Raw genomic sequence first — 10,776 nt, 5'->3', positions numbered from 1 at the left:
GAGAGCCGGGCTGAGATGATGGGGCAAGCCATGACAGAACCCGGCAGACAGCTGCGAGCAGGACAGGAAGGAAGGACCCTGGGCTGATCTTCCACTCCATGCCAGGTCCGCTGGGTCTCCTGGGGTCCTGGCGATGCTCCTGTGAGCCTTTCACAGACAGAGAGGCCCCGACAGGCTGACGGACGCGTCTAGGACACAGTTTGCAATGGCGGGGCCCTGGCCCGTCCAGCTCCGTGGCGGGCAGCCACAGCCTGGAACCCTCCTACTCCTTCCGGGCTGGCAGGCAGGCACTCGGACGGTTCCCTCTGCCCCAGGGGAAGGGGACAGTGCTCAGGGTTAGGGGGCTGTGCCCGGCCCAGCCCAGGGGCGCTGGCTGGGTCTCGGGCCCAGGGAGGGCCTGTGGGGGTCTGGAGGGGGTAGCTGAGGGCAGATACCAGGAAGGGGACAGCAGGTTGAGGAAAGATGCCAGGGATAACCCAGTGGGGGAAACTGAGGCCAGAGAGATTGGGAGGGTTGCCCTCCTCACTGAGCAAGCAGATCCAAGCCCGAGCTGGGCCTGGACCCAGGGCCCCTTCCTGGGGGTGCAGAGGCCCAGAGTGGGGGTGTCTTTGAGAACGGCCTCTCCTCTTCCTCCGGCGGCCCCCGGCCCCTCCACTCCCACCCAACAGGGTAGCCAAGGCCTTTGTGGGGAAGCGGCAGGGAAGAGAGGCCCCTTGTCGGCCCTTCATCTCGCCGGAGGTTCCGCCGATGCCAGCCCCCCGGCACCGCTGGGCTCTCCTTCCTGGGGGTGCCAGCCGCCCCCCGCCCGCTGCCACTGCCCGCTCCCCAGCCCTGCCGTTTCCTGGAGCCTCAGGGCTTTGGCCCCGGGCCCGGCTGAAGGATGGCGGGTGCCCCGGCCCCAGCGCCTCCCGCGTCTCCCCTTTCACACGCTGGCACCAGAGCCGTGGGAACGCCGGGCGGCAGCTGGGCACCGGTGCCCAGCTCTGCCCACCCCCAGCCCAGCCGACCTCGGAGAGGGGAGAGCAGAGCGGCAGGCAGGCTGCCCCAAACAGCCCCTTCAGGACGGGCCCTAGAAATCCTTCGCACTAATTATGAATCTGGGGACAAACAAGGCATTTGCAAGTCAATTAGTGACAGAACTTTCCCAGGAAAGAGTTTCGTCCAGGCTCAGCTTCAGACAGGGCCACATGCTGGGTCATCTTGTCCCTCCTCCTGTCTCTGCCCTGCTCAAAGCTCAGGGAGAGAGGCCGCCCCTCTGCGGCCGAGGGTGCCAGAGCCCAAGTGGGCAGGAGGCTGGAGGGCAGCTGGAGGTCACTCGAGGGCTGCCGCAGGGAGGCGTCCTGTCAGGGTCCACCTGCCTGGACAGGGTGACGTGGGTGGGTTGACAGGAAAGTGGACGTCATTGTGAAAAGGCGGCGGGGGTGGGGGGGGATCTTCCCTGAGCACAGAGACACCAGGACAAGAGGAGGCTGAAGCAGGAGGCACGCAGCCCAAGGGGGCTCAGCCGCATCCATGGGAACTTCAGGTGGGCCTAGGGCCATCTGGGGCCACTTGTCACAGAGAGGGAGGTAGGGCGTGGTGTTGCTCTCCGAGGCCTGGGAAAGGCGCTCTCTCTGCCTACGGGACCCCTTAATTGGGGGACGAGGGGGAGGGAAGGGCTGCTGGGGCAAACGCCCCTAGAGCCGCCCCGCTAGCCATCTGAGGGAGATTAAGGGATTACAATTAAAAGGCGTTTGCAGACGAGCAGGTGGGTTGGGGCTGTGCTAACGATCTAATTGCGCAATTGCTGGGCCTGGGCTCTAATGAGTGGGGGTGGGCTTTTCGGGGAGGGGAGGGCGGGGCCTGGGGGGTGGGGCCTCACCTCGAACACACCTCGGCTCACGGGGGTCACGCCCACAGGCTCCCCTGCTGCCCTCCCTGAGGACTCAAGAGGAAGCAGCCTGACGGGGCTTCCCGGGCTGGAGAAGGGTTTTCGGGCCAGAAATGAGCAAAGAGGGTGCTGAGCTCCCGACCAGAGGCGCCCTTAACACGGGGGATGGTTAGGGCGGACTCTGTCAAGCACTGTGCTAAATACTCTGTAAGCGTAGGTAATCCCCGCGACCACAGTAGAGCCTGTCTGCGCCTCTGCGGGGGTCCCGCTGGCCAGGGGCGGCTTCCTTCACACCCACCCTTGCCAGGAAGGGACAGATGGACAAACCCTCCCCAGACTCTGAAAGGCCCCGGGCTGAGGCTCCAAGCACGCCCGGTTCCGCGAGGGCCACCCCTTCCGCTCCTGTCCTGCCCCTCGGAGAAGCCTTCTGCTCCCCGCCATCCGGGGCTCCCCGCTCTTGAGGGTTATCTCTGGCGAGGGGGTGCCTAGCACGCATTTAGGAATTACATGAGTGGCCCGCAGGCCGGCGGCCCTTCACCTTTAGACACTAAAGGCCCTGATGGAGAGCAGCTCTGGGGGGGATCCCCAAGCAACCGGGATGTGAACTGTCTCTGGCAGGGACCTGGACCCTGAGGCACGAGGGGGGACTGCCTACTGTGCGCCGTGGCTCCCGAGTGTGGTGAAGAGATTACTTATTCAGAAACAATTACATTTAATTTAAAATAGTAATGATTGCAGCTTTTTAAAAGGTTTATTTATTTTGAGACAGAGAGAGAGCACAAGAGGGGAGGGGCAGAGAGGAGGAGAGACAGGATCCCAAGCACACGCCGCGCCATCAGTGTGGAGCCCGACGCGGGGCTCGAACTCACGGAACCTCGAGATCATGACCCGAGCCACACTCAGGAGCCGGACCCTTAGCCGACTGAGCCACCAGGCACCCCAACTATTGCATCGTTTTTCAAGGCTGGGGAAAAACGTTTTGGCGTCTTTTACCCCAAAGGCCAGGGCAAGAGCAAACCTCAAGACTCCTCATTTGGCAGGAAAGACTGGGATTTCAGTTCCTCCTGTCCCCCTCTTCCTTCCTTTGGCCCGCCCTTGCTTCCCCACCCAGGCCATCTGGGTCTGGTCCTTGTGCCCCACGCTCTGCCCAGGCCTTTCGAGACCGGCCCGGAGCAGAAGCAGCGTCTCCGCGCACGCGGGCCGGCTGCCGCCCCTGTGAGGGGCCAATGGTGGCCTGGTCGCTCCCCTACTGAGGGCACGTGCCCAAGGGACTCTTGCTGCCCGGCCCGCGTGGGTCTGCCAACCTGCTGTGTGCCCACTTGCCCTCTCTGTGCATCGGGCCCCGGGTGCCTCCCTGCCCGTCCTCCCCCTGCACGTCCGCGCTGAGCGTAAAGGAGGTCTGGCGGTGGGGTCTTAGCATCTCACCTGGGACATGGGGCTACAAACGGTAACGATTTGCCGGAGCTGCGGGGGGATCGGCTGCGATGACGTCTGTGGGGTGCCTGGCACCCCACGGGCGTGAAGCGGGGCTCATAAATGGTAGCTGTTCTTACAGTTATTAAATGGGAGGGCCCCGCAAACGGCCCGAGCCTGCGGCAAGGGCTCCTCATTACTGCTCTGGCTGGGGGTAATGAGGCCTGTGGTAATGGCCCCTCACACTCCCAGGCCCACTGACAAAAGGCCCAACAAAGTGGGAAGTGAATGCCTAATGGGACCCTTGGGGGCTCCGCCCAGGGCTGGGGGGCGTCGGGAAGGACCCTCTGGCTGCACCTCCAGGTGCCGAAGAACCCCGCAGGCCAGAGACCCTGCCGACAGGCCGCCCCTTCTCTGACCCAGGTCGGCTCACCATCGGGGCCTTGGCTGAGCGGGGTGTGCACCCCAGCACCCCTGACCTCTCGAGGCTAGCCTGGGAGACCGACAAGAACCCAAACGAATAAGTGAAGTGCACCTGAGGTCAGCTGGTCACGAGTGATCTGGAGAGAAATAGAACAGGAAAAGCGGACAGGAAGGGCAGGGGTCAGAAGGTGAGTTGCAGGGGCGCCTGGGTGGCTCAGTCGGTGGAGCATCTGACTTCGGCTCAGGTCACGATCTCACGGTTCATGAGTTCGAGCCCCGCGTCGGGCTCTGTGCCGACAGCTCGGAGCCTGGAGCCTGCTTCACAGTCTGTGTCTCCCTCTCTCTCTGCTTCCCGCATCCCCCCCACCCCTGCTCACACTCTGTCTCTCAAAAATAAATAAATGTTAAAAAAATTTAAAAAAAAAGTGAGTTGCAGTATCAGATAAGGTGCTTAGGGACAGCCAGATTTTGTTCAACGGCTTCTTGTGAAAAATTGTAAATAGACACAACACCGGTCAGGACAGTAGAGCGAGCCTCGGCCTCCATGGCTCCTGGAGGCTCCTGGCCACAGCCTCCCCTACTCCCTCCCCGCCACCTGCCTCCTTTGGTAGGCCCAGAGTTGTTTTCAGCAAATCCCACACCTCTCCTTTGGCAGAGGGTGCGGTCTGAGCGGGGACAGAGGGACAGACGGGCAAGGCAGCACTTGGTCACTTGGGAGGCGGGCTCCCAGGCAGACAGACTGCTACGGTATGTGGACGGGTGGCCTCTAGTCTCATCTTTATAACTGGCCGTGTGACATTTCACGAGTCTCCTAACTGCTCTGAACCTCAGGCTTGCCGTCTGTGAAATGAGGCTGATCCTTTATCCCACAGGGAGTTTGTAGGAGGGGAATGAGTATCCCCGTGTGTGTTTCATAAAAGTACAGCAACACGGCAGAGCCAGGGTCTGGCCCCAGAGAGACTCAGTGACTTGGAGGTGAGACAAGGCCCCAGGGTACCCAAGACCAGGTGGGGGCTGGGAAGTCTTCTGCAGGAGGTTACCCCTGAAGGGAACTCAGTTCAGCAGGCCTCCGCGAAGGGTGAAGGGGAGGGGGCTGAGCCCAAGCTTGGCCATGTGTGCTGGTCTGCCTTTCAGCCCCACCCCCCATGGATGGGCCACAGGATTCCAGGCTGCTGGAGACAAGGAGGGCCGGAAGGCCTGAATGGCCACTGTTCTCTGAAGAGGCTTCGTCCCCTTTAAAGACCCTTATCACCACCTCCACCTCCCTCCCAGGGTGATTATCACCCAGAGGGGCCTTTCCTAGGGGACATAAAGAGACCCTCAACTCCCATCGGTTAGGCAGGATAATGGGCCATTCACTCAGAGGGGACCCCAGCCCCACACCTGGCCCTCTCGGGCAGCCCTCCTCGACCGCCCCATTGTCCCCGGCTGCCTCGCACGCACACATGGGCGTCAGTGGCAGGGGGAGCCCGAGTCCCCAGCTGGAGCCACCCTGGCCCTTCCCCCACCTCTCCAGCCGCCTGGACTCTGGGCTCGATTTGGGGGAGGTGGGCCTGCCATTCATCACACCCCCCCCACTCGGAATTTCACTGCTCTCGAAAGCCCTTACAGAGTGATGGGAAAATGGGAGGGAATAATTAGGAAAATCATTAGCGTCTCAAGGCCCATCTGAGAGGGATTAAGGGATTAAAAGCCTTGCAGCCAATCTCTCCTACTTTAAGGTTGTTGTAGGGGTTTTGTTTTCAGGACTTTCTTTTTCCTCTTTTCTTCTGAGTTGGGGCAGACTGGAGTCTCGGTGGACCCTTCCTTCAAAAGCCATAGGAAAAAGTCAAGACATTGAAGTCCCGGGGGGGAAGAATGGGGGAGGCAGGTGTCTGGGGAAGGGTCCTCCCCAAGCTCTCCTGGGCCGCCTTGGGCCCCTTCTCAGGGCCTGAGTGGTCGGGGAGGGGGTGCTGAGGTCATGTTTGCGGGTCTGCCTCTCAGCGCCACCCCCCATGGAGGAGCGCCCAGCCCTGCCTGTGGGCCACCTTCCACCTGCCCCGAGTGCTGGCTGAGGGTTCAGCAGGCCCCCCTGCCCCCCACTGGGTCCGTCCTGCTCTGGTGGCCTGAGGCTGGAGGTCCAGGGGGAGACAGTGAGGCAGGAAGATCGGGCTGTAAGCACCACGCAGCGCTATCCTCGGGCGGCCCACGATCCAGTTGGGGCCAGCAGATAGACGGCTCCTTACAGCACGCTGTGAGGGGGACTGAGATGTAAAGGGGGGCGGGGGGTCTACAGAGGAGGCAGACCCCGTGCAGTCTGGAGGGGTTAGGGACAATCCCCTGGAAGAGGTGGCTGTATTTATTTATGGGCATTCGGTCACTGTGAGGTAGGTGTTCTACTCGAACACATCATCCGCTTTCACCGTGTGTCACTGTCTGCCTGAAAGGGTCCCTGTGTCCCCCGGCCACAGGAGGAGGAATTCAAATCCCACACCACCTGGCTTAAGGCAAACAGGGACGCTGAGGCCTAAGGGTTGCTGGGGTGCGGAGGCACGTGTCAGGTGGACACCCAAGCTCGCTAGAGTCTTTCTGCCTCCAACCCAAGCCATCCCCCCCCCCAGAATGTTCCAGAGAAGAAAGATACAGGCCTCACGTGGCTCCCACAGCTCCCTCCCCCGATACACACAGCGGCCTCCCTGGTTCCAGTTCTGGGGCTCCCTCCACTTCTCAGGAAGCTACCCGCCCTCCCCCCCACCCCCAGCCTCTGTGCCCACTGACACTTGCCTGGAAGGGCCTGGGGCCAGGCAGGGCGGCCGCGAAGCCGAGCGGCCCAAGACGGGGGCGGCCAGAAGCCTCCCGCAGCCAGCGCCTTGCCAGGGGTGCGGGGGGTAGACGCTGGCGGCTGTAGCCTGCCGCAACATCAATAATCGCGTTTATTAATGGTCTTAATTAGCAACTGCCGACAAGAAGCCCGGTGCTAATTCCACCAATAATCTAGGCTCGCGGGGCGTGGACAGAAGGGCGGGTGCAGGATGGATGGCAGGCGGCCACCGCGTACGGTCGGTCCGGCTACGGCGGAGCCTGCCTGAGAGGCGAGAGGGACGGGGAGGAAGGGGGACCCTGCCCCCCACCACCTCCCACACCAGGGGTCCGTAGCCCCCCGTGGCGGAGCCTCCTCAGATGGTGTTGGGACAAAATGAAGCGTGAGGAATGGGGGTGGGGGGAGGGGAGACCTCTGTCTGCGCCTCCAGGGCCAGAACCAGACAACAGCCCGTGGGATGAAGGCAAGTCTATAAAAGCCTGAGTGAAATGAGCTAGAAGGCGATTGGGAACAAGCCCCACAGTGTCCTGGAGCCACATTCCTCGCTCTGGGGAGGCGGAGATGGTTGATGCGAGCAGGGACACTGGGGGGGCCGCCTCTCCAGCTGAGCCCTCTCCTGCCAAGAGGAGCAGGGTGGGAAAGGCGAGTTGAAGAATCTAGACGATGTCCTGGCACAACAAGGCCACTTCCTCTCTCAGCCCCCGAGCCAAGCTGGGCCCGCTTGGGGCCCCAAAGACCAGCGAGCGGCCCCGAGAGCCCTGGAGGCCCAAGCCAAAGAGAGAGGGCCGCTTGGGGGGGCGAGGAGCTCCGGTCACGCCTCTTCCGGGGACCGCCCGCCCCAAGGGTGCCTCCTGCAGGTGCCCACGCGGAGGGAGGGTGTACCCGGGGTTCGGGGGGTGGACGCTCCGGCCACGTGTGGACTTGTGTTGAGGATGTGGGGCCAGAGGAGTTTCCCTGGGGCTGGGCAGCCCGGGTCAGAATATTCTAGAGGGGTTCTGGGGGGGGCCGGAGGCCTGGACGGAAGAGCGGCTGGCTGAGGAGTTGCAGCAGGGCCCATGTCCAGAGGTGGGGGTCTGGGGGCAGGCACCTCGGCTCCCAGCCCTGGTCCCCCGAGCCTGACTTTCCAGAGGCCAGGCTCCCTCCCTCCCCCCTCACGACGGGGTTACTGCACCTGCATCCCCAGGGGAGCCAGGGGGCTGGAAGGGAAGAGCTCCATCTGAGATGGGGGGCCGCCCCCACCCCCAGAGGAACAGGCCTATGACATGGCGGTAGGACCCCCGCCTCCAGGAATACCAGCGTTTCCACCAGCCTCCTCTCCCTCCTCCTCCTTACTGGGACGGGGATCTGGGCTTCCTGGGACAGTTCTTTTGGGTGTTGCCCGATAGATCGTGCCCTGAGAACATGATGAGTCGCGGAAGCGTCGCTGTTTCAAGGGCCCAAACACCATCTCTATACAGCTTCTCACCTGAGCGGCGTCAGCCCCTGGTCAGGAATCTTCGTAGAAGTTTGGGGAAGACGAACTCAGGAGGCCCTGCACCTTGCCAGGCTCAAGCCCAGGTACTGCGCGCGCCCAAGAGCAGGGCTCCAGGCTCCTCGCCAGGATGGACTCTGCTCCTAACAGAGCTCCCGTGCCCACTATTTTTTTTTTTTTAAGTGAACTCTGTACCCATCATGGGGCTCGAACGCAGGACCCTGTGATCAGGAGTCACATGCTCTACCGTCAAAGCCAGCCAGCCATCCTCACTGAGCATTTCAGTCCAGGGTTTGACCGGTTCCATCTGTTAGCCCGACACAGGCCCCTGGGCTGGGGTGGAGGGTCGTACCGCTTTCACTTGTAGGAGGGGACTTTATGTGGGACCCCTATGCCTACATCCCTGGAGAAGCTATTTTAGTCCTGCCTTGGTGAGCCCTTCTCCCAGGCAGAGGCGGGGCCCCTAACTGTGGCGACAGACAGCAGAAAGAGGCAGGAAGGGAGGCCTGCACTAGGCCTGGGGCTCCCTGGGCAGAGAGGATCCCTTGGGGCGTCTCTGTCCAGTAAGCTGCTTTGGGGAAACCATGAGCACTTCCCCCATGGCTCTGGACGGGAACGGGCTCCAGGAACACCTGTAAGAGTCCACTGGGTCAATTCAGTGTGAGGAAATGGACGCAGATGGGGACTGGGGTTTGGCTAACACGTAGGGAGGGTAGGAAGGACAGCGACCGCAGCCAGGTTAACCCCCCAGAGACAGGTTCAGAGACAGGGACGGACTCCTGCAGACCGCGGAGCTAGTGAGAGGGGGAGGTCAGCTAGGTGCCCACCGCGGTCTGACCCCTAAGTCAAGCCTCTTTGGGGCAAGGGGTAGGTATGGACGGGACCGTTTTGGCCAAGGCTGGTGATCAGACAGTGCCGTGGAGACAATGGCGCTCTGTCCCAGGGCGCTGGGGACGCCAGCTCATCCCTATGCAGTGACTGCCGGCCCCTTTCAGGCGGTGGAAGCCGGCGGCGGAGGGGAATTCTCACAGGCCGGTGGCATTTGCATAGCCGGCTCGCCCGCCTGCCGGAGACATTGGCCCGCATTGTTCCCACCGGCGGTGGTGGCGCACGGGCCCGGGACGCGCAGGGCGCGGGCGGCAGGGCCAGACAAAGGGGCCGGGGCGCAGAGCCGGGAGGCGGCGGGTAGGGGTCCTGACGGTGGGAGAGAAATATCGGGGTGAGGCGGGGCGCCCGCCGAGCCCGTCTGCCCCGGTACGGCCACCGGCCCCCACTTTGGACACCCAGGCCGTGTCTAATTCCTCCCTGAGCCGGTGCCTCGCGCCGTGATGTGAATCCCAATGGCGCAGCTCAGGCCTTTCCCAGGCTGCGTGGTTCAGGCCAGGTCCTCCAGAGGTCAGAGGAGCCACTGTGGCCAAAGGGTTCCAGCCCCACAGACACAGAAGCATGGGGCAGAGGGGGATCTTGCAGACCCCTTTGTCACAGACACACAGTTACCCGAAGCCAGAACAGTGGCCACTTCCCAAAGCCCGTCCCTCAATGCCCCGGCTCTGCTGTCTTCCACGCTGACCCCAGTGCGGCCCGTCTCTCCCATCAGTGGGGCCCTGGAGGAGAGCGAGGCCCCAGTGTCCTCGTCCATCATTGTCCCCAGAGCTCAGGCACTGGGGCCGGACAGAGTTCATGAGTGGACAAGTGTCTGATTGTCCTGCATTGAGAGTAATAATGATGGTGATCAGAGGGGCTGTCCCTGAGGGGCAGGGGCCTCATTGTCCTCAAGGGGTAAGGAAGGTGCCCCCTTGGCCCCTGTCCCTGCCATCTCCTTGACCTGCTCATTGTCACCCTGTTGACCCAGCCTGAATGGATGGGCCACCGTGCAGAGGACCAATGGGGCTGAGCCGGCTGTAGGGAAGATGGGGGAGGGGCTCCATGTTGGTTCAGCAGAGGGGCTCCAGGGACACCTGTATTTCCGGCCCTCTGAGCTCCCTCCCTGAAAGCAGTGATGAGACCGTGATCCCCGTCCCCCCATCCCCAAACCACAAGGGACGGCTTGCTTCAATCAGGGCGTGGTCTCTGGGGTGCCCACCAGCTTGCTGGCACCCAGGCACCGGTGGGGAAGGGAGAGGAGGGAATGTGTGACAAACCAGACAGCAGGTTCAGGAAATCTCGGCCCCGGGACAGAGTCCCCTGAGCCTAGGTGTTGGGTCCTGTAGCAGAGCTCAGCACAGTCTCCAGGCCACAGGGGACTTTGTGGGGATGATGGAGCTTGGAACGAGTTGCAGGAACTGTAAGGCCGTGTGTTGTGGGGCAGCCCACGCCCTGCCCTCCTTTCTCAGGGGCCTGGGGTGGGCGTCCCACGTCTCCTCCCTTGGAAGCATGTCCCCTCTCCGCTGAGGTGGGAGCAGTGGCCAGCCTGGGCTGGAGCTGTTCATGTGCTCGCGCCGGGAGGAGATCTGGCTGTGGTCAGTCAAGGAGGAACAGGAAGCAGAGGAGAGGAGCCGGCATCAATGACTCCCCAGACCTGGCCAGGGCAGGGAGGGTCTCCTCCCACCGCGGGGTCTCCCTTTCCTGGCAGCCTTTCAGATCCCTGTAAGGACTGCTGGGGACTCTAGTTCAGCACAGGGGCTGGGAGCTGAGGCCCCAGAGGGGGCGGGGGAGGTAGCCTCGGCTCTCCCAAGCCCCCTCCCTCCCCACAGGGGCTGACAGGACAGGGGGCCCTGTTGCAATCTGGGCGGTCATCCTCTGCTGGGCACAGGGTCTCCCCATAGCGCTCCCGTCCCAGCCAGCAATGGGGGGGCGCCG

This window comes from Panthera pardus, unplaced genomic scaffold (assembly GCF_024362965.1).
Source record: "Panthera pardus isolate Hobbes unplaced genomic scaffold, ASM2436296v1 HiC_scaffold_21, whole genome shotgun sequence".
Classification (NCBI taxonomy): Eukaryota; Metazoa; Chordata; class Mammalia; order Carnivora; family Felidae; genus Panthera; species Panthera pardus.
This window is presented reverse-complemented; position numbering follows the sequence as displayed.